This window comes from Rhinoderma darwinii (genome assembly GCF_050947455.1).
Source record: "Rhinoderma darwinii isolate aRhiDar2 chromosome 5 unlocalized genomic scaffold, aRhiDar2.hap1 SUPER_5_unloc_24, whole genome shotgun sequence".
NCBI classification, from domain to species: Eukaryota; Metazoa; Chordata; class Amphibia; order Anura; family Rhinodermatidae; genus Rhinoderma; species Rhinoderma darwinii.
The window spans coordinates 506,428-531,392 of NW_027461781.1; the positions used below are offsets into that span (position 1 = coordinate 506,428).

The window sequence follows — 24,965 nt, forward strand, 5'->3', positions numbered from 1 at the left end:
TATGATGTCAGAAAGCTGGCTCTGGAATCCTGAGGGCTCCACTATGACACGTGCAAAGTTCCGTCTGAACTTTATATAAGACGGTGAGGCTCAGTCAGTCACTCAGTGTTGCCTGAGAGGGCAACACTGCAACAGCCGGCCGCCAGGCTGTCTTTTTTTTGCACAGCTAGTTGCCTCCAGGAGGCCACAAGAGGGAGACAAGGGACTGCAAAATGGAAAATAGGCATCCACCAACTTTACAGACAACTTCTCCTTGCTCCTACAACCTCCATCCTTGCACAGTTTGTTATTCTTCTAGGTAACATAGTAACAAATCCAAATTGCTGCTCTCTTTGTAGGCAAGCAAGGCTTTGTTGCAACTGCAATTCTTACTTCTTCTTGAAATGTAGGGACGACAGTACATTCCATCACATCCATCTAGTGTACACAGGTAGGTCCATTGTGGCGGGCAGGCGAGCGGGCGGGCTGCTTTATTGGCTGTTTGCTGTTCCCCTACTCCACTCCACTATTTGACTGTTGTGCTGCATCAATCAATCAATCAATCAATCAATCAATCAATCAATCAATCAATCAATCAGTGGCTGGCTCAGGTGCAGCTCTTTAACTTACCTAAAAGGGAGGGCGGAGAGAAGACAAGGAAGGTGAATGAGGTGTTCCAATGTGAAATGCCGGAAACACAGAAACACAGACGACACACAACAAGAGGTGGCAATCTATTCATTAATTGCATTTAATCAATGAGCTCATTATCACTCATGCATTGTCCAACAGGTGTTGAAATAATGGGATTAAAAGGGGAGATCCCTTCAGAAAGACAGAAACAATAGCAAAGACAAAAAACACTTTTGGAATCTGCTTTTAGTCAACACATAAGGAAAGGGTGCACCGGTCCTGGAAATACTGCAATACCAGGTCAATGCGTGGAGTGGACAGAGCAAGCTCTATTTCCATCTCCCTGTTCTAAAAATCCATTTAATATATGGTCCCCAGATAGGGGACGTATCAGATATTAAACTGATAAGAACAGATACTACACTTGATCTTAGCCAAAAGGCCGAGAAGCGATAACCCGAACGGGCCGCGCGTTGCCCGAGCCTGCCCGATACTGCTGTTCAGCCCTTGCAGCGATTCAGCCTACTTCTAGGCAATTCCATGGGGCCCTGCAGGCTCACACACTCACAGCTACACGGGAGGTGAATAAAGGCCGGAGAGGAAGCCAGACAGGATTTGCTTCTTTTGCTTGCACCACAATGCAGTGCTGAAAGAGGAGGAATCTACATTAAAACGCCTTCCTGGCAACGCCCAAATGCCCTGCTGCCATGCAGATAAACACTGGCAGCGGCAGCAAGTGCATGCCCACAGCCACCCCTTGTTCCTTCACACCTTGTATCAGCTGTAATCCAGTCCAGTCCAGTGCTGCCTGCTGAGCAGCACTGACCAACACTGCCTGGGCCCAGGCTTTTATCTCTGAGGCCCCATTATGATGTCAGAAAGCTGGCTCTGGAATCCTGAGGGCTCCACTATGACACGTGCAAAGTTCCGTCTGAACTTTATATAAGACGGTGAGGCTCAGTCAGTCACTCAGTGTTGCCTGAGAGGGCAACACTGCAACAGCCGGCCGCCAGGCTGTCTTTTTTTTGCACAGCTAGTTGCCTCCAGGAGGCCACAAGAGGGAGACAAGGGACTGCAAAATGGAAAATAGGCATCCACCAACTTTACAGACAACTTCTCCTTGCTCCTACAACCTCCATCCTTGCACAGTTTGTTATTCTTCTAGGTAACATAGTAACAAATCCAAATTGCTGCTCTCTTTGTAGGCAAGCAAGGCTTTGTTGCAACTGCAATTCTTACTTCTTCTTGAAATGTAGGGACGACAGTACATTCCATCACATCCATCTAGTGTACACAGGTAGGTCCATTGTGGCGGGCAGGCGAGCGGGCGGGCTGCTTTATTGGCTGTTTGCTGTTCCCCTACTCCACTCCACTATTTGACTGTTGTGCTGCATCAATCAATCAATCAATCAATCAATCAATCAATCAATCAATCAATCAATCAATCAGTGGCTGGCTCAGGTGCAGCTCTTTAACTTACCTAAAAGGGAGGGCGGAGAGAAGACAAGGAAGGTGAATGAGGTGTTCCAATGTGAAATGCCGGAAACACAGAAACACAGACGACACACAACAAGAGGTGGCAATCTATTCATTAATTGCATTTAATCAATGAGCTCATTATCACTCATGCATTGTCCAACAGGTGTTGAAATAATGGGATTAAAAGGGGAGATCCCTTCAGAAAGACAGAAACAATAGCAAAGACAAAAAACACTTTTGGAATCTGCTTTTAGTCAACACATAAGGAAAGGGTGCACCGGTCCTGGAAATACTGCAATACCAGGTCAATGCGTGGAGTGGACAGAGCAAGCTCTATTTCCATCTCCCTGTTCTAAAAATCCATTTAATATATGGTCCCCAGATAGGGGACGTATCAGATATTAAACTGATAAGAACAGATACTACACTTGATCTTAGCCAAAAGGCCGAGAAGCGATAACCCGAACGGGCCGCGCGTTGCCCGAGCCTGCCCGATACTGCTGTTCAGCCCTTGCAGCGATTCAGCCTACTTCTAGGCAATTCCATGGGGCCCTGCAGGCTCACACACTCACAGCTACACGGGAGGTGAATAAAGGCCGGAGAGGAAGCCAGACAGGATTTGCTTCTTTTGCTTGCACCACAATGCAGTGCTGAAAGAGGAGGAATCTACATAAAAACGCCTTCCTGGCAACGCCCAAATGCCCTGCTGCCATGCAGATAAACACTGGCAGCGGCAGCAAGTGCATGCCCACAGCCACCCCTTGTTCCTTCACACCTTGTATCAGCTGTAATCCAGTCCAGTCCAGTGCTGCCTGCTGAGCAGCACTGACCAACACTGCCTGGGCCCAGGCTTTTATCTCTGAGGCCCCATTATGATGTCAGAAAGCTGGCTCTGGAATCCTGAGGGCTCCACTATGACACGTGCAAAGTTCCGTCTGAACTTTATATAAGACGGTGAGGCTCAGTCAGTCACTCAGTGTTGCCTGAGAGGGCAACACTGCAACAGCCGGCCGCCAGGCTGTCTTTTTTTTGCACAGCTAGTTGCCTCCAGGAGGCCACAAGAGGGAGACATGGGACTGCAAAATGGAAAATAGGCATCCACCAACTTTACAGACAACTTCTCCTTGCTCCTACAACCTCCATCCTTGCACAGTTTGTTATTCTTCTAGGTAACATAGTAACAAATCCAAATTGCTGCTCTCTTTGTAGGCAAGCAAGGCTTTGTTGCAACTGCAATTCTTACTTCTTCTTGAAATGTAGGGACGACAGTACATTCCATCACATCCATCTAGTGTACACAGGAAGGTCCATTGTGGCGGGCAGGCGAGCGGGCGGGCTGCTTTATTGGCTGTTTGCTGTTCCCCTACTCCACTCCACTATTTGACTGTTGTGCTGCATCAATCAATCAATCAATCAATCAATCAATCAATCAATCAATCAATCAATCAATCAGTGGCTGGCTCAGGTGCAGCTCTTTAACTTACCTAAAAGGGAGGGCGGAGAGAAGACAAGGAAGGTGAATGAGGTGTTCCAATGTGAAATGCCGGAAACACAGAAACACAGACGACACACAACAAGAGGTGGCAATCTATTCATTAATTGCATTTAATCAATGAGCTCATTATCACTCATGCATTGTCCAACAGGTGTTGAAATAATGGGATTAAAAGGGGAGATCCCTTCAGAAAGACAGAAACAATAGCAAAGACAAAAAACACTTTTGGAATCTGCTTTTAGTCAACACATAAGGAAAGGGTGCACCGGTCCTGGAAATACTGCAATACCAGGTCAATGCGTGGAGTGGACAGAGCAAGCTCTATTTCCATCTCCCTGTTCTAAAAATCCATTTAATATATGGTCCCCAGATAGGGGACGTATCAGATATTAAACTGATAAGAACAGATACTACACTTGATCTTAGCCAAAAGGCCGAGAAGCGATAACCCGAACGGGCCGCGCGTTGCCCGAGCCTGCCCGATACTGCTGTTCAGCCCTTGCAGCGATTCAGCCTACTTCTAGGCAATTCCATGGGGCCCTGCAGGCTCACACACTCACAGCTACACGGGAGGTGAATAAAGGCCGGAGAGGAAGCCAGACAGGATTTGCTTCTTTTGCTTGCACCACAATGCAGTGCTGAAAGAGGAGGAATCTACATAAAAACGCCTTCCTGGCAACGCCCAAATGCCCTGCTGCCATGCAGATAAACACTGGCAGCGGCAGCAAGTGCATGCCCACAGCCACCCCTTGTTCCTTCACACCTTGTATCAGCTGTAATCCAGTCCAGTCCAGTGCTGCCTGCTGAGCAGCACTGACCAACACTGCCTGGGCCCAGGCTTTTATCTCTGAGGCCCCATTATGATGTCAGAAAGCTGGCTCTGGAATCCTGAGGGCTCCACTATGACACGTGCAAAGTTCCGTCTGAACTTTATATAAGACGGTGAGGCTCAGTCAGTCACTCAGTGTTGCCTGAGAGGGCAACACTGCAACAGCCGGCCGCCAGGCTGTCTTTTTTTTGCACAGCTAGTTGCCTCCAGGAGGCCACAAGAGGGAGACATGGGACTGCAAAATGGAAAATAGGCATCCACCAACTTTACAGACAACTTCTCCTTGCTCCTACAACCTCCATCCTTGCACAGTTTGTTATTCTTCTAGGTAACATAGTAACAAATCCAAATTGCTGCTCTCTTTGTAGGCAAGCAAGGCTTTGTTGCAACTGCAATTCTTACTTCTTCTTGAAATGTAGGGACGACAGTACATTCCATCACATCCATCTAGTGTACACAGGAAGGTCCATTGTGGCGGGCAGGCGAGCGGGCGGGCTGCTTTATTGGCTGTTTGCTGTTCCCCTACTCCACTCCACTATTTGACTGTTGTGCTGCATCAATCAATCAATCAATCAATCAATCAATCAATCAATCAATCAATCAGTGGCTGGCTCAGGTGCAGCTCTTTAACTTACCTAAAAGGGAGGGCGGAGAGAAGACAAGGAAGGTGAATGAGGTGTTCCAATGTGAAATGCCGGAAACACAGAAACACAGACGACACACAACAAGAGGTGGCAATCTATTCATTAATTGCATTTAATCAATGAGCTCATTATCACTCATGCATTGAGCTTGGTGGTTTAAGTGGCTTGTGAACTAAGTGGAGTTCTAAAACCGGATTGTGTTGCTGTACTTCTGTATTGTGTTGCTGTATTTCTGTGTTTGTGAATCTGTTTTGATTGCTAGCAAATAGAAGATAGCAAAAACTCACACAATTTAAAAAAAAAAAAAATTTGTACATTTTTTATTTTTTTTATTCCCTTGCAGATTCGTTCCAGCTGAACAGCTGACGAGGGGGAAGGGGTTAACTGGACACAGGTGGTATAAATTAGTCAGCAGACCTCATTTTGAGCTTGCTCTTTCTGAGCTTGGTGGTTTAAGTGGCTTGTGAACTAAGTGGAGTTCTAAAAGAGGAGTTGAAGCCCCAGTAAGTACTCTTCTTTTTCTTTGACAATTGTTCGCTGTTTTGGTGTAACTTGGATAATGGATAGCAAGATTGGAGGTTTTCTTCAGTGCACAGTTTGTCATATGTATACACGACTGGAGCCGGAGTTCCAGGGTGAATATCGCTGTGGCAGATGTGAGCATGTTGTTCACCTGGAAGCTCGTATTAGAGATCTGGAGGAGCAGAATGCAACACTGAGGAGGATAGACAATTTTGAGCGGAGCTTGCTGCTCACAGAGCATGCAGTTAGTGGGTTAGAACTGGAGGGTGAAGACATGGGTGAGCAGGATCAGGTAAGTAGCTGGGTTAATGTAGTTAGGGGCAGTAGAAAGGGGTCAAAGACAAGGAAGGCCGATCCGGTTTCTGGCATTCCAAGCAAAATTGCCAGGTTGGGTGATGATGCGAGGGTGTCAGTCTCAGAAAAGGCAGCCCTAGTGGATACTGATCTCCCTAACAGCCGGGAGAACAGCCCAGCTAGTAGTCGGCGGGATGGTAATGCAGGCAAGCCAAGACAATTGATAGTTGTAGGGGATTCTATAATCAGGAAGACGGATAGAATAATTTGTCGCCAAGACCGCCTCAACCGAATGGTTTGCTGTCTCCCTGGTGCCAGGGTTCGGCATGTGGTGGAACGGGTGGACAAATTGCTGGGAGGGGCTGGTGATGATCCAGCTGTCGTGGTCCATGTCGGTACCAACGACAGAATAAATGGTAGGTGGAGGAGCCTTAAGAATAATTTTAAAGAACTAGGCTACAAGCTGAAGGGAAGGACCTCCAAGGTTGTATTCTCAGGAATACTGCCTGTGCCATGCGCATCACAGGAAAGACAGCGGGAGCTTAGGGAGTTAAATGCATGGCTGAAGTCTTGGTGTAGAGGAGAAGGATTTGGGTTCCTAGAGCACTGGGCTGACTTTTCATTGGGGTACAAACTGTATTCTGCAGATGATTTGCACCTAAATGGAAGGGGGTCCTCTGTGCTGGGGGAGAGAATTCTAGCTGGGGTGGCGGAGTATTTAAACTAGGGCTGAGGAGGGAGGTCAATGTAGAAAAAAAAGGGGTAGCCAGGTTAGAGAGGGGTCAGACTATATTGGTGGGGGGAGAAACAGAATGTGGGGAGAGGACTAGACAACAAGATAAGGAGATCCTTTCGTTACAAAACATCAGTGTAAATAAAAAGGACCGATTAATGTCAAATCACATTTCTGATAATAAAAGTGAAAAACTGACAGGCAAGTTAAAGTGTATGTTCACAAATGCCAGAAGTCTAGCAAGCAAAATGGGGGAGCTGGAGGCCTTGATACTGGAAGAAAATATAGATATAGTTGGTGTTGCTGAAACATGGCTGGACTCTTCACATGACTGGGCTGTAAATCTACAGGGTTTTACACTTTTTCGTAAAGACAGGACAAATAGGAAAGGTGGTGGTGTATGTCTGTATGTGAGAAGTGATATGAAGGCGAGTGTGAAAGAGACAATAGTGGGTCAAGACTGTGAGGAGGTTGAAACCTTGTGGGTGGAACTAGAAAGGGAGGTAAACACTGAAAAAATTACTTTTGGTGTAATCTATAGACCCCCCAATATAACTGAGGAGATGGAAGGTCAGATATATAAACAGATGGAGCGGGCTGCACAGGCGGGTACTGTAGTGATAATGGGAGATTTTAATTTCCGGGATATTAATTGGTGTCATGGTTCGGCTTCAACTGCAAAGGGGAGACATTTCCTCAACCTATTGCAGGAAAATTTTATGGGCCAGTTTGTGGAAGACCCGACTAGAGGTGAAGCTCTGTTGGATCTGGTCATTTCTAATAATGCAGATCTTGTTGGGAATGTCAATGTTCGTGAAAACCTCGGTAACAGTGATCATAATATAGTTACATTTTACCTATACTGTAAAAAACAAACGCAGGCTGGGAGGGCAAAAACATTTAATTTTAAGAAAGTCAATTTCCCCAGGATGAGGGCGGCAATTCAGGATATAGACTGGGAAGAACTAATGTCAAATAATGGAACAAATGATAAATGGGAGATTTTCAAATCTACTTTGAGTTATTATAGTGCAAAATTTATTCCTACAGGTAATAAGTATAAACGACTCAAATTAAACCCCACATGGCTTACACCTTCTGTGAAAGGGGCAATACATGACAAAAAAAGGGCATTTAAAAAATACAAATCTGAGGGTACAGCTGTAGCCTTTGTAAAATATAAAGAGCTTAATAAAATCTGTAAAAATGTAATAAAATTAGCAAAAATACAAAATGAAAGGCAGGTGGCCAAGGATAGTAAAACAAATCCTAAAAAATTCTTCAAGCATATAAATGCAAAAAAGCCAAGGTCTGAACATGTAGGACCCCTAGATAATGGTAATGGGGAGTTGATCACAGGGGATCAAGAGAAGGCAGAGTTACTAAATGGGTTCTTTAGCTCTGTATATACAACAGAAGAAAGAGCAGCTGATGTAGCCGGTGCCAGTTCTGTTAATATATCAGTTGATATACTGAATTGGATGAATGTAGAGATGGTCCAAGCTAAATTAAATAAAATAAATGTGCACAAGGCTCCGGGACCAGATGGGTTACACCCTAGAATTCTTAAAGAGCTTAGTTCAGTTATTTCTGTCCCCCTTTTCATAATATTCAGAGAATCTCTAGTGACTGGTATAGTGCCAAGGGACTGGCGCAGGGCAAATGTGGTGCCTATTTTCAAAAAGGGCTCTAGGTCTTCCCCGGGTAATTATAGACCAGTAAGCTTAACATCCATCGTGGGGAAAATGTTTGAGGGGCTATTGAGGGACTATATACAGGATTATGTGACAATAAATAGCATTATAAGTGACAGCCAGCACGGTTTTACTAAGGACAGAAGTTGTCAAACTAACCTAATCTGTTTTTATGAAGAGGTGAGCAGAAGTCTAGACAGAGGGGCCGCTGTGGATTTAGTGTTTTTGGACTTTGCAAAGGCATTTGACACTGTCCCCCATAGACGCCTAATGGGTAAATTAAGGACTATAGGTTTAGAAAATATAGTTTGTAATTGGATTGAGAATTGGCTCAAGGACCGTATCCAGAGAGTTGTGGTCAATGATTCCTACTCTGAATGGTCACCGGTTATAAGTGGTGTACCCCAGGGTTCAGTGCTGGGACCACTATTATTCAACTTATTTATTAATGATATAGAGGAAGGGATTAATAGCACTATTTCTATTTTTGCAGATGACACCAAGCTATGTAATATAGTTCAGACTATGGAAGATGTTCATGAATTACAGGCAGATTTAAACAAACTAAGTGTTTGGGCGTCCACTTGGCAAATGAAGTTTAATGTAGATAAATGTAAAGTTATGCATCTTGGTACCAACAACCTGCATGCATCATATGTCCTAGGGGGCGCTACACTGGCGGATTCACTTGTTGAGAAGGATCTGGGTGTACTTGTAAATCATAAACTCAATAACAGCATGCAGTGTCAATCAGCTGCTTCAAAGGCCAGCAGGATATTGTCGTGTATTAAAAGAGGCATGGACTCGCGGGACAGGGATGTAATAATGCCACTTTACAAAGCATTAGTGAGGCCTCATCTAGAATATGCAGTTCAGTTCTGGGCTCCAGTTCATAGAAAGGATGCCCTGGAGTTGGAAAAAATACAAAGAAGAGCAACGAAGCTAATAAGGGGCATGGAGAATTTAAGTTATGAGGAAAGATTGAAAGAATTAAACCTATTTAGCCTTGAAAAAAGACGACTAAGGGGGGACATGATTAACTTATATAAATATATTAATGGCACATACAAAAAATATGGTGAAATCCTGTTCCTTGTAAAACCCCCTCAAAAAACAAGGGGGCACTCCCTCCGTCTGGAGAAAAAAAGGTTCAAGCTGCAGAGGCGACAAGGCTTCTTTACAGTGAGAACTGTGAATTTATGGAATAGCCTACCGCAGGAGCTGGTCACAGCAGGGACAGTAGATGGCTTTAAAAAAGGGTTAGATAATTTCCTAGAACAAAAAAATATTTGCTCCTATGTGTAGAAATTTTTCCGTTCCCTTTTCCCTTCCCTTGGTTGAACTTGATGGACATGTGTCTTTTTTCAGCCGTACTAACTATGTAACTATGTAACTATGTAACTATGTAATGGGATTAAAAGGGGAGATCCCTTCAGAAAGACAGAAACAATAGCAAAGACAAAAAACACTTTTGGAATCTGCTTTTAGTCAACACATAAGGAAAGGGTGCACCGGTCCTGGAAATACTGCAATACCAGGTCAATGCGTGGAGTGGACAGAGCAAGCTCTATTTCCATCTCCCTGTTCTAAAAATCCATTTAATATATGGTCCCCAGATAGGGGACGTATCAGATATTAAACTGATAAGAACAGATACTACACTTGATCTTAGCCAAAAGGCCGAGAAGCGATAACCCGAACGGGCCGCGCGTTGCCCGAGCCTGCCCGATACTGCTGTTCAGCCCTTGCAGCGATTCAGCCTACTTCTAGGCAATTCCATGGGGCCCTGCAGGCTCACACACTCACAGCTACACGGGAGGTGAATAAAGGCCGGAGAGGAAGCCAGACAGGATTTGCTTCTTTTGCTTGCACCACAATGCAGTGCTGAAAGAGGAGGAATCTACATAAAAACGCCTTCCTGGCAACGCCCAAATGCCCTGCTGCCATGCAGATAAACACTGGCAGCGGCAGCAAGTGCATGCCCACAGCCACCCCTTGTTCCTTCACACCTTGTATCAGCTGTAATCCAGTCCAGTCCAGTGCTGCCTGCTGAGCAGCACTGACCAACACTGCCTGGGCCCAGGCTTTTATCTCTGAGGCCCCATTATGATGTCAGAAAGCTGGCTCTGGAATCCTGAGGGCTCCACTATGACACGTGCAAAGTTCCGTCTGAACTTTATATAAGACGGTGAGGCTCAGTCAGTCACTCAGTGTTGCCTGAGAGGGCAACACTGCAACAGCCGGCCGCCAGGCTGTCTTTTTTTTGCACAGCTAGTTGCCTCCAGGAGGCCACAAGAGGGAGACAAGGGACTGCAAAATGGAAAATAGGCATCCACCAACTTTACAGACAACTTCTCCTTGCTCCTACAACCTCCATCCTTGCACAGTTTGTTATTCTTCTAGGTAACATAGTAACAAATCCAAATTGCTGCTCTCTTTGTAGGCAAGCAAGGCTTTGTTGCAACTGCAATTCTTACTTCTTCTTGAAATGTAGGGATGACAGTACATTCCATCACATCCATCTAGTGTACACAGGTAGGTCCATTGTGGCGGGCAGGCGAGCGGGCGGGCTGCTTTATTGGCTGTTTGCTGTTCCCCTACTCCACTCCACTATTTGACTGTTGTGCTGCATCAATCAATCAATCAATCAATCAATCAATCAATCAATCAATCAGTGGCTGGCTCAGGTGCAGCTCTTTAACTTACCTAAAAGGGAGGGCGGAGAGAAGACAAGGAAGGTGAATGAGGTGTTCCAATGTGAAATGCCGGAAACACAGAAACACAGACGACACACAACAAGAGGTGGCAATCTATTCATTAATTGCATTTAATCAATGAGCTCATTATCACTCATGCATTGTCCAACAGGTGTTGAAATAATGGGATTAAAAGGGGAGATCCCTTCAGAAAGACAGAAACAATAGCAAAGACAAAAAACACTTTTGGAATCTGCTTTTAGTCAACACATAAGGAAAGGGTGCACCGGTCCTGGAAATACTGCAATACCAGGTCAATGCGTGGAGTGGACAGAGCAAGCTCTATTTCCATCTCCGTGTTCTAGAAATCCATTTAATATATGGTCCCCAGATAGGGGACGTATCAGATATTAAACTGATAAGAACAGATACTACACTTGATCTTAGCCAAAAGGCCGAGAAGCGATAACCCGAACGGGCCGCGCGTTGCCCGAGCCTGCCCGATACTGCTGTTCAGCCCTTGCAGCGATTCAGCCTACTTCTAGGCAATTCCATGGGGCCCTGCAGGCTCACACACTCACAGCTACACGGGAGGTGAATAAAGGCCGGAGAGGAAGCCAGACAGGATTTGCTTCTTTTGCTTGCACCACAATGCAGTGCTGAAAGAGGAGGAATCTACATAAAAACGCCTTCCTGGCAACGCCCAAATGCCCTGCTGCCATGCAGATAAACACTGGCAGCGGCAGCAAGTGCATGCCCACAGCCACCCCTTGTTCCTTCACACCTTGTATCAGCTGTAATCCAGTCCAGTCCAGTGCTGCCTGCTGAGCAGCACTGACCAACACTGCCTGGGCCCAGGCTTTTATCTCTGAGGCCCCATTATGATGTCAGAAAGCTGGCTCTGGAATCCTGAGGGCTCCACTATGACACGTGCAAAGTTCCGTCTGAACTTTATATAAGACGGTGAGGCTCAGTCAGTCACTCAGTGTTGCCTGAGAGGGCAACACTGCAACAGCCGGCCGCCAGGCTGTCTTTTTTTTGCACAGCTAGTTACCTCCAGGAGGCCACAAGAGGGAGACAAGGGACTGCAAAATGGAAAATAGGCATCCACCAACTTTACAGACAACTTCTCCTTGCTCCTACAACCTCCATCCTTGCACAGTTTGTTATTCTTCTAGGTAACATAGTAACAAATCCAAATTGCTGCTCTCTTTGTAGGCAAGCAAGGCTTTGTTGCAACTGCAATTCTTACTTCTTCTTGAAATGTAGGGACGACAGTACATTCCATCACATCCATCTAGTGTACACAGGTAGGTCCATTGTGGCGGGCAGGCGAGCGGGCGGGCTGCTTTATTGGCTGTTTGCTGTTCCCCTACTCCACTCCACTATTTGACTGTTGTGCTGCATCAATCAATCAATCAATCAATCAATCAATCAATCAATCAGTGGCTGGCTCAGGTGCAGCTCTTTAACTTACCTAAAAGGGAGGGCGGAGAGAAGACAAGGAAGGTGAATGAGGTGTTCCAATGTGAAATGCCGGAAACACAGAAACACAGACGACACACAACAAGAGGTGGCAATCTATTCATTAATTGCATTTAATCAATGAGCTCATTATCACTCATGCATTGTCCAACAGGTGTTGAAATAATGGGATTAAAAGGGGAGATCCCTTCAGAAAGACAGAAACAATAGCAAAGACAAAAAACACTTTTGGAATCTGCTTTTAGTCAACACATAAGGAAAGGGTGCACCGGTCCTGGAAATACTGCAATACCAGGTCAATGCGTGGAGTGGACAGAGCAAGCTCTATTTCCATCTCCCTGTTCTAAAAATCCATTTAATATATGGTCCCCAGATAGGGGACGTATCAGATATTAAACTGATAAGAACAGATACTACACTTGATCTTAGCCAAAAGGCCGAGAAGCGATAACCCGAACGGGCCGCGCGTTGCCCGAGCCTGCCCGATACTGCTGTTCAGCCCTTGCAGCGATTCAGCCTACTTCTAGGCAATTCCATGGGGCCCTGCAGGCTCACACACTCACAGCTACACGGGAGGTGAATAAAGGCCGGAGAGGAAGCCAGACAGGATTTGCTTCTTTTGCTTGCACCACAATGCAGTGCTGAAAGAGGAGGAATCTACATAAAAACGCCTTCCTGGCAACGCCCAAATGCCCTGCTGCCATGCAGATAAACACTGGCAGCGGCAGCAAGTGCATGCCCACAGCCACCCCTTGTTCCTTCACACCTTGTATCAGCTGTAATCCAGTCCAGTCCAGTGCTGCCTGCTGAGCAGCACTGACCAACACTGCCTGGGCCCAGGCTTTTATCTCTGAGGCCCCATTATGATGTCAGAAAGCTGGCTCTGGAATCCTGAGGGCTCCACTATGACACGTGCAAAGTTCCGTCTGAACTTTATATAAGACGGTGAGGCTCAGTCAGTCACTCAGTGTTGCCTGAGAGGGCAACACTGCAACAGCCGGCCGCCAGGCTGTCTTTTTTTTGCACAGCTAGTTGCCTCCAGGAGGCCACAAGAGGGAGACATGGGACTGCAAAATGGAAAATAGGCATCCACCAACTTTACAGACAACTTCTCCTTGCTCCTACAACCTCCATCCTTGCACAGTTTGTTATTCTTCTAGGTAACATAGTAACAAATCCAAATTGCTGCTCTCTTTGTAGGCAAGCAAGGCTTTGTTGCAACTGCAATTCTTACTTCTTCTTGAAATGTAGGGACGACAGTACATTCCATCACATCCATCTAGTGTACACAGGAAGGTCCATTGTGGCGGGCAGGCGAGCGGGCGGGCTGCTTTATTGGCTGTTTGCTGTTCCCCTACTCCACTCCACTATTTGACTGTTGTGCTGCATCAATCAATCAATCAATCAATCAATCAATCAATCAATCAATCAATCAATCAATCAGTGGCTGGCTCAGGTGCAGCTCTTTAACTTACCTAAAAGGGAGGGCGGAGAGAAGACAAGGAAGGTGAATGAGGTGTTCCAATGTGAAATGCCGGAAACACAGAAACACAGACGACACACAACAAGAGGTGGCAATCTATTCATTAATTGCATTTAATCAATGAGCTCATTATCACTCATGCATTGTCCAACAGGTGTTGAAATAATGGGATTAAAAGGGGAGATCCCTTCAGAAAGACAGAAACAATAGCAAAGACAAAAAACACTTTTGGAATCTGCTTTTAGTCAACACATAAGGAAAGGGTGCACCGGTCCTGGAAATACTGCAATACCAGGTCAATGCGTGGAGTGGACAGAGCAAGCTCTATTTCCATCTCCCTGTTCTAAAAATCCATTTAATATATGGTCCCCAGATAGGGGACGTATCAGATATTAAACTGATAAGAACAGATACTACACTTGATCTTAGCCAAAAGGCCGAGAAGCGATAACCCGAACGGGCCGCGCGTTGCCCGAGCCTGCCCGATACTGCTGTTCAGCCCTTGCAGCGATTCAGCCTACTTCTAGGCAATTCCATGGGGCCCTGCAGGCTCACACACTCACAGCTACACGGGAGGTGAATAAAGGCCGGAGAGGAAGCCAGACAGGATTTGCTTCTTTTGCTTGCACCACAATGCAGTGCTGAAAGAGGAGGAATCTACATAAAAACGCCTTCCTGGCAACGCCCAAATGCCCTGCTGCCATGCAGATAAACACTGGCAGCGGCAGCAAGTGCATGCCCACAGCCACCCCTTGTTCCTTCACACCTTGTATCAGCTGTAATCCAGTCCAGTCCAGTGCTGCCTGCTGAGCAGCACTGACCAACACTGCCTGGGCCCAGGCTTTTATCTCTGAGGCCCCATTATGATGTCAGAAAGCTGGCTCTGGAATCCTGAGGGCTCCACTATGACACGTGCAAAGTTCCGTCTGAACTTTATATAAGACGGTGAGGCTCAGTCAGTCACTCAGTGTTGCCTGAGAGGGCAACACTGCAACAGCCGGCCGCCAGGCTGTCTTTTTTTTGCACAGCTAGTTGCCTCCAGGAGGCCACAAGAGGGAGACAAGGGACTGCAAAATGGAAAATAGGCATCCACCAACTTTACAGACAACTTCTCCTTGCTCCTACAACCTCCATCCTTGCACAGTTTGTTATTCTTCTAGGTAACATAGTAACAAATCCAAATTGCTGCTCTCTTTGTAGGCAAGCAAGGCTTTGTTGCAACTGCAATTCTTACTTCTTCTTGAAATGTAGGGATGACAGTACATTCCATCACATCCATCTAGTGTACACAGGTAGGTCCATTGTGGCGGGCAGGCGAGCGGGCGGGCTGCTTTATTGGCTGTTTGCTGTTCCCCTACTCCACTCCACTATTTGACTGTTGTGCTGCATCAATCAATCAATCAATCAATCAATCAATCAATCAATCAATCAATCAGTGGCTGGCTCAGGTGCAGCTCTTTAACTTACCTAAAAGGGAGGGCGGAGAGAAGACAAGGAAGGTGAATGAGGTGTTCCAATGTGAAATGCCGGAAACACAGAAACACAGACGACACACAACAAGAGGTGGCAATCTATTCATTAATTGCATTTAATCAATGAGCTCATTATCACTCATGCATTGTCCAACAGGTGTTGAAATAATGGGATTAAAAGGGGAGATCCCTTCAGAAAGACAGAAACAATAGCAAAGACAAAAAACACTTTTGGAATCTGCTTTTAGTCAACACATAAGGAAAGGGTGCACCGGTCCTGGAAATACTGCAATACCAGGTCAATGCGTGGAGTGGACAGAGCAAGCTCTATTTCCATCTCCGTGTTCTAGAAATCCATTTAATATATGGTCCCCAGATAGGGGACGTATCAGATATTAAACTGATAAGAACAGATACTACACTTGATCTTAGCCAAAAGGCCGAGAAGCGATAACCCGAACGGGCCGCGCGTTGCCCGAGCCTGCCCGATACTGCTGTTCAGCCCTTGCAGCGATTCAGCCTACTTCTAGGCAATTCCATGGGGCCCTGCAGGCTCACACACTCACAGCTACACGGGAGGTGAATAAAGGCCGGAGAGGAAGCCAGACAGGATTTGCTTCTTTTGCTTGCACCACAATGCAGTGCTGAAAGAGGAGGAATCTACATAAAAACGCCTTCCTGGCAACGCCCAAATGCCCTGCTGCCATGCAGATAAACACTGGCAGCGGCAGCAAGTGCATGCCCACAGCCACCCCTTGTTCCTTCACACCTTGTATCAGCTGTAATCCAGTCCAGTCCAGTGCTGCCTGCTGAGCAGCACTGACCAACACTGCCTGGGCCCAGGCTTTTATCTCTGAGGCCCCATTATGATGTCAGAAAGCTGGCTCTGGAATCCTGAGGGCTCCACTATGACACGTGCAAAGTTCCGTCTGAACTTTATATAAGACGGTGAGGCTCAGTCAGTCACTCAGTGTTGCCTGAGAGGGCAACACTGCAACAGCCGGCCGCCAGGCTGTCTTTTTTTTGCACAGCTAGTTGCCTCCAGGAGGCCACAAGAGGGAGACAAGGGACTGCAAAATGGAAAATAGGCATCCACCAACTTTACAGACAACTTCTCCTTGCTCCTACAACCTCCATCCTTGCACAGTTTGTTATTCCTCTAGGTAACATAGTAACAAATCCAAATTGCTGCTCTCTTTGTAGGCAAGCAAGGCTTTGTTGCAACTGCAATTCTTACTTCTTCTTGAAATGTAGGGACGACAGTACATTCCATCACATCCATCTAGTGTACACAGGTAGGTCCATTGTGGCGGGCAGGCGAGCGGGCGGGCTGCTTTATTGGCTGTTTGCTGTTCCCCTACTCCACTCCACTATTTGACTGTTGTGCTGCATCAATCAATCAATCAATCAATCAATCAATCAATCAATCAATCAATCAATCAATCAATCAATCAATCAATCAGTGGCTGGCTCAGGTGCAGCTCTTTAACTTACCTAAAAGGGAGGGCGGAGAGAAGACAAGGAAGGTGAATGAGGTGTTCCAATGTGAAATGCCGGAAACACAGAAACACAGACGACACACAACAAGAGGTGGCAATCTATTCATTAATTGCATTTAATCAATGAGCTCATTATCACTCATGCATTGTCCAACAGGTGTTGAAATAATGGGATTAAAAGGGGAGATCCCTTCAGAAAGACAGAAACAATAGCAAAGACAAAAAACACTTTTGGAATCTGCTTTTAGTCAACACATAAGGAAAGGGTGCACCGGTCCTGGAAATACTGCAATACCAGGTCAATGCGTGGAGTGGACAGAGCAAGCTCTATTTCCATCTCCCTGTTCTAAAAATCCATTTAATATATGGTCCCCAGATAGGGGACGTATCAGATATTAAACTGATAAGAACAGATACTACACTTGATCTTAGCCAAAAGGCCGAGAAGCGATAACCCGAACGGGCCGCGCGTTGCCCGAGCCTGCCCGATACTGCTGTTCAGCCCTTGCAGCGATTCAGCCTACTTCTAGGCAATTCCATGGGGCCCTGCAGGCTCACACACTCACAGCTACACGGGAGGTGAATAAAGGCCGGAGAGGAAGCCAGACAGGATTTGCTTCTTTTGCTTGCACCACAATGCAGTGCTGAAAGAGGAGGAATCTACATAAAAACGCCTTCCTGGCAACGCCCAAATGCCCTGCTGCCATGCAGATAAACACTGGCAGCGGCAGCAAGTGCATGCCCACAGCCACCCCTTGTTCCTTCACACCTTGTATCAGCTGTAATCCAGTCCAGTCCAGTGCTGCCTGCTGAGCAGCACTGACCAACACTGCCTGGGCCCAGGCTTTTATCTCTGAGGCCCCATTATGATGTCAGAAAGCTGGCTCTGGAATCCTGAGGGCTCCACTATGACACGTGCAAAGTTCCGTCTGAACTTTATATAAGACGGTGAGGCTCAGTCAGTCACTCAGTGTTGCCTGAGAGGGCAACACTGCAACAGCCGGCCGCCAGGCTGTCTTTTTTTTGCACAGCTAGTTGCCTCCAGGAGGCCACAAGAGGGAGACAAGGGACTGCAAAATGGAAAATAGGCATCCACCAACTTTACAGACAACTTCTCCTTGCTCCTACAACCTCCATCCTTGCACAGTTTGTTATTCTTCTAGGTAACATAGTAACAAATCCAAATTGCTGCTCTCTTTGTAGGCAAGCAAGGCTTTGTTGCAACTGCAATTCTTACTTCTTCTTGAAATGTAGGGACGACAGTACATTCCATCACATCCATCTAGTGTACACAGGTAGGTCCATTGTGGTGGGCAGGCGAGCGGGCGGGCTGCTTTATTGGCTGTTTGCTGTTCCCCTACTCCACTCCACTATTTGACTGTTGTGCTGCATCAATCAATCAATCAATCAATCAATCAATCAATCAATCAATCAATCAATCAATCAATCAATCAGTGGCTGGCTCAGGTGCAGCTCTTTAACTTACCTAAAAGGGAGGGCGGAGAGAAGACAAGGAAGGTGAATGAGGTGTTCCAATGTGAAATGCCGGAAACACAGAAACACAGACGACACACAACAAGAGGTGGCAATCTATTCATTAATTGCATTTAATCAATGAGCTCATTATCACTCATGCATTGTCCAACAGGTGTTGAAATAATGGGATTAAAAGGGGAGATCCCTTCAGAAAGACAGAAACAATAGCAAAGACAAAAAACACTTTTGGAATCTGCTTTTAGTCAACACATAAGGAAAGGGTGCACCGGTCCTGGAAATACTGCAATACCAGGTCAATGCGTGGAGTGGACAGAGCAAGCTCTATTTCCATCTCCCTGTTCTAAAAATCCATTTAATATATGGTCCCCAGATAGGGGACGTATCAGATATTAAACTGATAAGAACAGATACTACACTTGATCTTAGCCAAAAGGCCGAGAAGCGATAACCCGAACGGGCCGCGCGTTGCCCGAGCCTGCCCGATACTGCTGTTCAGCCCTTGCAGCGATTCAGCCTACTTCTAGGCAATTCCATGGGGCCCTGCAGGCTCACACACTCACAGCTACACTGGAGGTGAATAAAGGCCGGAGAGGAAGCCAGACAGGATTTGCTTCTTTTGCTTGCACCACAATGCAGTGCTGAAAGAGGAGGAATCTACATAAAAACGCCTTCCTGGCAACGCCCAAATGCCCTGCTGCCATGCAGATAAACACTGGCAGCGGCAGCAAGTGCATGCCCACAGCCACCCCTTGTTCCTTCACACCTTGTATCAGCTGTAATCCAGTCCAGTCCAGTGCTGCCTGCTGAGCAGCACTGACCAACACTGCCTGGGCCCAGGCTTTTATCTCTGAGGCCCCATTATGATGTCAGAAAGCTGGCTCTGGAATCCTGAGGGCTCCACTATGACACGTGCAAAGTTCCGTCTGAACTTTATATAAGACGGTGAGGCTCAGTCAGTCACTCAGTGTTGCCTGAGAGGGCAACACTGCAACAGCCGGCCGCCAGGCTGTCTTTTTTTTGCACAGCTAGTTGCCTCCAGGAGGCCACAAGAGGGAGACAAGGGACTGCAAAATGGAAAATAGGCATCCACCAACTTTACAGACAACTTCTCCTTGCTCCTACAACCTCCATCCTTGCACAGTTTGTTATTCTTCTAGGTAACATAGTAACAAATCCAAATTGCTGCTCTCTTTGTAGGCAAGCAAGGCTTTGTTGCAACTGCAATTCTTACTTCTTCTTGAAATGTAGGGACGACAGTACATTCCATCACATCCATCTAGTGTACACAGGTAGGTCCATTGTGGCGGGCAGGCGAGCGGGTGGGCTGCTTTATTGGCTGTTTGCTGTTCCCCTACTCCACTCCACTATTTGACTGTTGTGCTGCATCAATCAATCAATCAATCAATCAATCAATCAATCAATCAATCAATCAATCAATCAGTGGCTGGCTCAGGTGCAGCTCTTTAACTTACCTAAAAGGGAGGGCGGAGAGAAGACAAGGAAGGTGAATGAGGTGTTCCAATGTGAAATGCCGGAAACACAGAAACACAGACGACACACAACAAGAGGTGGCAATCTATTCATTAATTGCATTTAATCAATGAGCTCATTATCACTCATGCATTGTCCAACAGGTGTTGAAATAATGGGATTAAAAGGGGAGATCCCTTCAGAAAGACAGAAACAATAGCAAAGACAAAAAACACTTTTGGAATCTGCTTTTAGTCAACACATAAGGAAAGGGTGCACCGGTCCTGGAAATACTGCAATACCAGGTCAATGCGTGGAGTGGACAGAGCAAGCTCTATTTCCATCTCCCTGTTCTAAAAATCCATTTAATATATGGTCCCCAGATAGGGGACGTATCAGATATTAAACTGATAAGAACAGATACTACACTTGATCTTAGCCAAAAGGCCGAGAAGCGATAACCCGAACGGGCCGCGCGTTGCCCGAGCCTGCCCGATACTGCTGTTCAGCCCTTGCAGCGATTCAGCCTACTTCTAGGCAATTCCATGGGGCCCTGCAGGCTCACACACTCACAGCTACACGGGAGGTGAATAAAGGCCGGAGAGGAAGCCAGACAGGATTTGCTTCTTTTGCTTGCACCACAATGCAGTGCTGAAAGAGGAGGAATCGACATAAAAACGCCTTCCTGGCAACGCCCAAATGCCCTGCTGCCATGCAGATAAACACTGGCAGCGGCAGCAAGTGCATGCCCACAGCCACCCCTTGTTCCTTCACACCTTGTATCAGCTGTAATCCAGTCCAGTCCAGTGCTGCCTGCTGAGCAGCACTGACCAACACTGCCTGGGCCCAGGCTTTTATCTCTGAGGCCCCATTATGATGTCAGAAAGCTGGCTCTGGAATCCTGAGGGCTCCACTATGACACGTGCAAAGTTCCGTCTGAACTTTATATAAGACGGTGAGGCTCAGTCAGTCACTCAGTGTTGCCTGAGAGGGCAACACTGCAACAGCCGGCCGCCAGGCTGTCTTTTTTTTGCACAGCTAGTTGCCTCCAGGAGGCCACAAGAGGGAGACAAGGGACTGCAAAATGGAAAATAGGCATCCACCAACTTTACAGACAACTTCTCCTTGCTCCTACAACCTCCATCCTTGCACAGTTTGTTATTCTTCTAGGTAACATAGTAACAAATCCAAATTGCTGCTCTCTTTGTAGGCAAGCAAGGCTTTGTTGCAACTGCAATTCTTACTTCTTCTTGAAATGTAGGGACGACAGTACATTCCATCACATCCATCTAGTGTACACAGGTAGGTCCATTGTGGCGGGCAGGCGAGCGGGCGGGCTGCTTTATTGGCTGTTTGCTGTTCCCCTACTCCACTCCACTATTTGACTGTTGTGCTGCATCAATCAATCAATCAATCAATCAATCAATCAATCAATCAATCAATCAATCAATCAATCAGTGGCTGGCTCAGGTGCAGCTCTTTAACTTACCTAAAAGGGAGGGCGGAGAGAAGACAAGGAAGGTGAATGAGGTGTTCCAATGTGAAATGCCGGAAACACAGAAACACAGACGACACACAACAAGAGGTGGCAATCTATTCATTAATTGCATTTAATCAATGAGCTCATTATCACTCATGCATTGTCCAACAGGTGTTGAAATAATGGGATTAAAAGGGGAGATCCCTTCAGAAAGACAGAAACAATAGCAAAGACAAAAAACACTTTTGGAATCTGCTTTTAGTCAACACATAAGGAAAGGGTGCACCGGTCCTGGAAATACTGCAATACCAGGTCAATGCGTGGAGTGGACAGAGCAAGCTCTATTTCCATCTCCCTGTTCTAAAAATCCATTTAATATATGGTCCCCAGATAGGGGACGTATCAGATATTAAACTGATAAGAACAGATACTACACTTGATCTTAGCCAAAAGGCCGAGAAGCGATAACCCGAACGGGCCGCGCGTTGCCCGAGCCTGCCCGATACTGCTGTTCAGCCCTTGCAGCGATTCAGCCTACTTCTAGGCAATTCCATGGGGCCCTGCAGGCTCACACACTCACAGCTACACGGGAGGTGAATAAAGGCCGGAGAGGAAGCCAGACAGGATTTGCTTCTTTTGCTTGCACCACAATGCAGTGCTGAAAGAGGAGGAATCTACATAAAAACGCCTTCCTGGCAACGCCCAAATGCCCTGCTGCCATGCAGATAAACACTGGCAGCGGCAGCAAGTGCATGCCCACAGCCACCCCTTGTTCCTTCACACCTTGTATCAGCTGTAATCCAGTCCAGTCCAGTGCTGCCTGCTGAGCAGCACTGACCAACACTGCCTGGGCCCAGGCTTTTATCTCTGAGGCCCCATTATGATGTCAGAAAGCTGGCTCTGGAATCCTGAGGGCTCCACTATGACACGTGCAAAGTTCCGTCTGAACTTTATATAAGACGGTGAGGCTCAGTCAGTCACTCAGTGTTGCCTGAGAGGGCAACACTGCAACAGCCGGCCGCCAGGCTGTCTTTTTTTTGCACAGCTAGTTGCCTCCAGGAGGCCACAAGAGGGAGACAAGGGACTGCAAAATGGAAAATAGGCATCCACCAACTTTACAGACAACTTCTCCTTGCTCCTACAACCTCCATCCTTGCACAGTTTGTTATTCTTCTAGGTAACATAGTAACAAATCCAAATTGCTGCTCTCTTTGTAGGCAAGCAAGGCTTTGTTGCAACTGCAATTCTTACTTCTTCTTGAAATGTAGGGACGACAGTACATTCCATCACATCCATCTAGTGTACACAGGTAGGTCCATTGTGGCGGGCAGGCGAGCGGGCGGGCTGCTTTATTGGCTGTTTGCTGTTCCCCTACTCCACTCCACTATTTGACTGTTGTGCTGCATCAATCAATCAATCAATCAATCAATCAATCAATCAGTGGCTGGCTCAGGTGCAGCTCTTTAACTTACCTAAAAGGGAGGGCGGAGAGAAGACAAGGAAGGTGAATGAGGTGTTCCAATGTGAAATGCCGGAAACACAGAAACACAGACGACACACAACAAGAGGTGGCAATCTATTCATTAATTGCATTTAATCAATGAGCTCATTATCACTCATGCATTGTCCAACAGGTGTTGAAATAATGGGATTAAAAGGGGAGATCCCTTCAGAAAGACAGAAACAATAGCAAAGACAAAAAACACTTTTGGAATCTGCTTTTAGTCAACACATAAGGAAAGGGTGCACCGGTCCTGGAAATACTGCAATACCAGGTCAATGCGTGGAGTGGACAGAGCAAGCTCTATTTCCATCTCCCTGTTCTAAAAATCCATTTAATATATGGTCCCCAGATAGGGGACGTATCAGATATTAAACTGATAAGAACAGATACTACACTTGATCTTAGCCAAAAGGCCGAGAAGCGATAACCCGAACGGGCCGCGCGTTGCCCGAGCCTGCCCGATACTGCTGTTTAGCCCTTGCAGCGATTCAGCCTACTTCTAGGCAATTCCATGGGGCCCTGCAGGCTCACACACTCACAGCTACACGGGAGGTGAATAAAGGCCGGAGAGGAAGCCAGACAGGATTTGCTTCTTTTGCTTGCACCACAGTGCTGAAAGAGGAGGAATCTACATAAAAACGCCTTCCTGGCAACGCCCAAATGCCCTGCTGCCATGCAGATAAACACTGGCAGCGGCAGCAAGTGCATGCCCACAGCCACCCCTTGTTCCTTCACACCTTGTATCAGCTGTAATCCAGTCCAGTCCAGTGCTGCCTGCTGAGCAGCACTGACCAACACTGCCTGGGCCCAGGCTTTTATCTCTGAGGCCCCATTATGATGTCAGAAAGCTGGCTCTGGAATCCTGAGGGCTCCACTATGACACGTGCAAAGTTCCGTCTGAACTTTATATAAGACGGTGAGGCTCAGTCAGTCACTCAGTGTTGCCTGAGAGGGCAACACTGCAACAGCCGGCCGCCAGGCTGTCTTTTTTTTGCACAGCTAGTTGCCTCCAGGAGGCCACAAGAGGGAGACAAGGGACTGCAAAATGGAAAATAGGCATCCACCAACTTTACAGACAACTTCTCCTTGCTCCTACAACCTCCATCCTTGCACAGTTTGTTATTCTTCTAGGTAACATAGTAACAAATCCAAATTGCTGCTCTCTTTGTAGGCAAGCAAGGCTTTGTTGCAACTGCAATTCTTACTTCTTCTTGAAATGTAGGGACGACAGTACATTCCATCACATCCATCTAGTGTACACAGGTAGGTCCATTGTGGCGGGCAGGCGAGCGGGCGGGCTGCTTTATTGGCTGTTTGCTGTTCCCCTACTCCACTCCACTATTTGACTGTTGTGCTGCAATCAATCAATCAATCAATCAATCAATCAATCAATCAATCAATCAATCAATCAGTGGCTGGCTCAGGTGCAGCTCTTTAACTTACCTAAAAGGGAGGGCGGAGAGAAGACAAGGAAGGTGAATGAGGTGTTCCAATGTGAAATGCCGGAAACACAGAAACACAGACGACACACAACAAGAGGTGGCAATCTATTCATTAATTGCATTTAATCAATGAGCTCATTATCACTCATGCATTGTCCAACAGGTGTTGAAATAATGGGATTAAAAGGGGAGATCCCTTCAGAAAGACAGAAACAATAGCAAAGACAAAAAACACTTTTGGAATCTGCTTTTAGTCAACACATAAGGAAAGGGTGCACCGGTCCTGGAAATACTGCAATACCAGGTCAATGCGTGGAGTGGACAGAGCAAGCTCTATTTCCATCTCCCTGTTCTAAAAATCCATTTAATATATGGTCCCCAGATAGGGGACGTATCAGATATTAAACTGATAAGAACAGATACTACACTTGATCTTAGCCAAAAGGCCGAGAAGCGATAACCCGAACAGGCCGCGCGTTGCCCGAGCCTGCCCGATACTGCTGTTCAGCCCTTGCAGCGATTCAGCCTACTTCTAGGCAATTCCATGGGGCCCTGCAGGCTCACACACTCACAGCTACACGGGAGGTGAATAAAGGCCGGAGAGGAAGCCAGACAGGATTTGCTTCTTTTGCTTG

The 24,965-nt window shown here is 46.6% G+C and overlaps 14 non-coding genes across 14 annotated transcripts; all 14 read right to left on the reverse strand.

Annotated features, from left to right (window-relative positions):
* Positions 1–875: 875 nt before the first annotated feature.
* Positions 876–1,066, reverse strand: LOC142687876 (U2 spliceosomal RNA). The gene has a single exon (XR_012857060.1). It is a non-coding gene; the product is annotated as a U2 spliceosomal RNA (small nuclear RNA).
* A 1,292-nt stretch (positions 1,067–2,358) lies between these two features.
* Positions 2,359–2,549, reverse strand: LOC142687877 (U2 spliceosomal RNA). The gene has a single exon (XR_012857061.1). It is a non-coding gene; the product is annotated as a U2 spliceosomal RNA (small nuclear RNA).
* A 1,292-nt stretch (positions 2,550–3,841) lies between these two features.
* On the reverse strand, positions 3,842–4,032 carry LOC142687878 (U2 spliceosomal RNA). Its single transcript, XR_012857062.1, has one exon. It is a non-coding gene; the product is annotated as a U2 spliceosomal RNA (small nuclear RNA).
* A 5,771-nt stretch (positions 4,033–9,803) lies between these two features.
* Positions 9,804–9,994, reverse strand: LOC142687880 (U2 spliceosomal RNA). The gene has a single exon (XR_012857064.1). It is a non-coding gene; the product is annotated as a U2 spliceosomal RNA (small nuclear RNA).
* A 1,280-nt stretch (positions 9,995–11,274) lies between these two features.
* LOC142688015 (U2 spliceosomal RNA) lies at positions 11,275–11,465 on the reverse strand. Its single transcript, XR_012857186.1, has one exon. It is a non-coding gene; the product is annotated as a U2 spliceosomal RNA (small nuclear RNA).
* Positions 11,466–12,741: 1,276 nt separating this feature from the next.
* Positions 12,742–12,932, reverse strand: LOC142687881 (U2 spliceosomal RNA). Its single transcript, XR_012857065.1, has one exon. It is a non-coding gene; the product is annotated as a U2 spliceosomal RNA (small nuclear RNA).
* Positions 12,933–14,224: 1,292 nt separating this feature from the next.
* On the reverse strand, positions 14,225–14,415 carry LOC142687882 (U2 spliceosomal RNA). The gene has a single exon (XR_012857066.1). It is a non-coding gene; the product is annotated as a U2 spliceosomal RNA (small nuclear RNA).
* Positions 14,416–15,699: 1,284 nt separating this feature from the next.
* LOC142688016 (U2 spliceosomal RNA) lies at positions 15,700–15,890 on the reverse strand. The gene has a single exon (XR_012857187.1). It is a non-coding gene; the product is annotated as a U2 spliceosomal RNA (small nuclear RNA).
* Positions 15,891–17,198: 1,308 nt separating this feature from the next.
* On the reverse strand, positions 17,199–17,389 carry LOC142687883 (U2 spliceosomal RNA). The gene has a single exon (XR_012857067.1). It is a non-coding gene; the product is annotated as a U2 spliceosomal RNA (small nuclear RNA).
* A 1,300-nt stretch (positions 17,390–18,689) lies between these two features.
* Positions 18,690–18,880, reverse strand: LOC142687884 (U2 spliceosomal RNA). The gene has a single exon (XR_012857068.1). It is a non-coding gene; the product is annotated as a U2 spliceosomal RNA (small nuclear RNA).
* A 1,292-nt stretch (positions 18,881–20,172) lies between these two features.
* LOC142687885 (U2 spliceosomal RNA) lies at positions 20,173–20,363 on the reverse strand. Its single transcript, XR_012857069.1, has one exon. It is a non-coding gene; the product is annotated as a U2 spliceosomal RNA (small nuclear RNA).
* Positions 20,364–21,659: 1,296 nt separating this feature from the next.
* Positions 21,660–21,850, reverse strand: LOC142687887 (U2 spliceosomal RNA). Its single transcript, XR_012857070.1, has one exon. It is a non-coding gene; the product is annotated as a U2 spliceosomal RNA (small nuclear RNA).
* A 1,272-nt stretch (positions 21,851–23,122) lies between these two features.
* On the reverse strand, positions 23,123–23,313 carry LOC142687888 (U2 spliceosomal RNA). Its single transcript, XR_012857071.1, has one exon. It is a non-coding gene; the product is annotated as a U2 spliceosomal RNA (small nuclear RNA).
* A 1,284-nt stretch (positions 23,314–24,597) lies between these two features.
* On the reverse strand, positions 24,598–24,788 carry LOC142687889 (U2 spliceosomal RNA). Its single transcript, XR_012857072.1, has one exon. It is a non-coding gene; the product is annotated as a U2 spliceosomal RNA (small nuclear RNA).
* Positions 24,789–24,965: the final 177 nt, after the last annotated feature.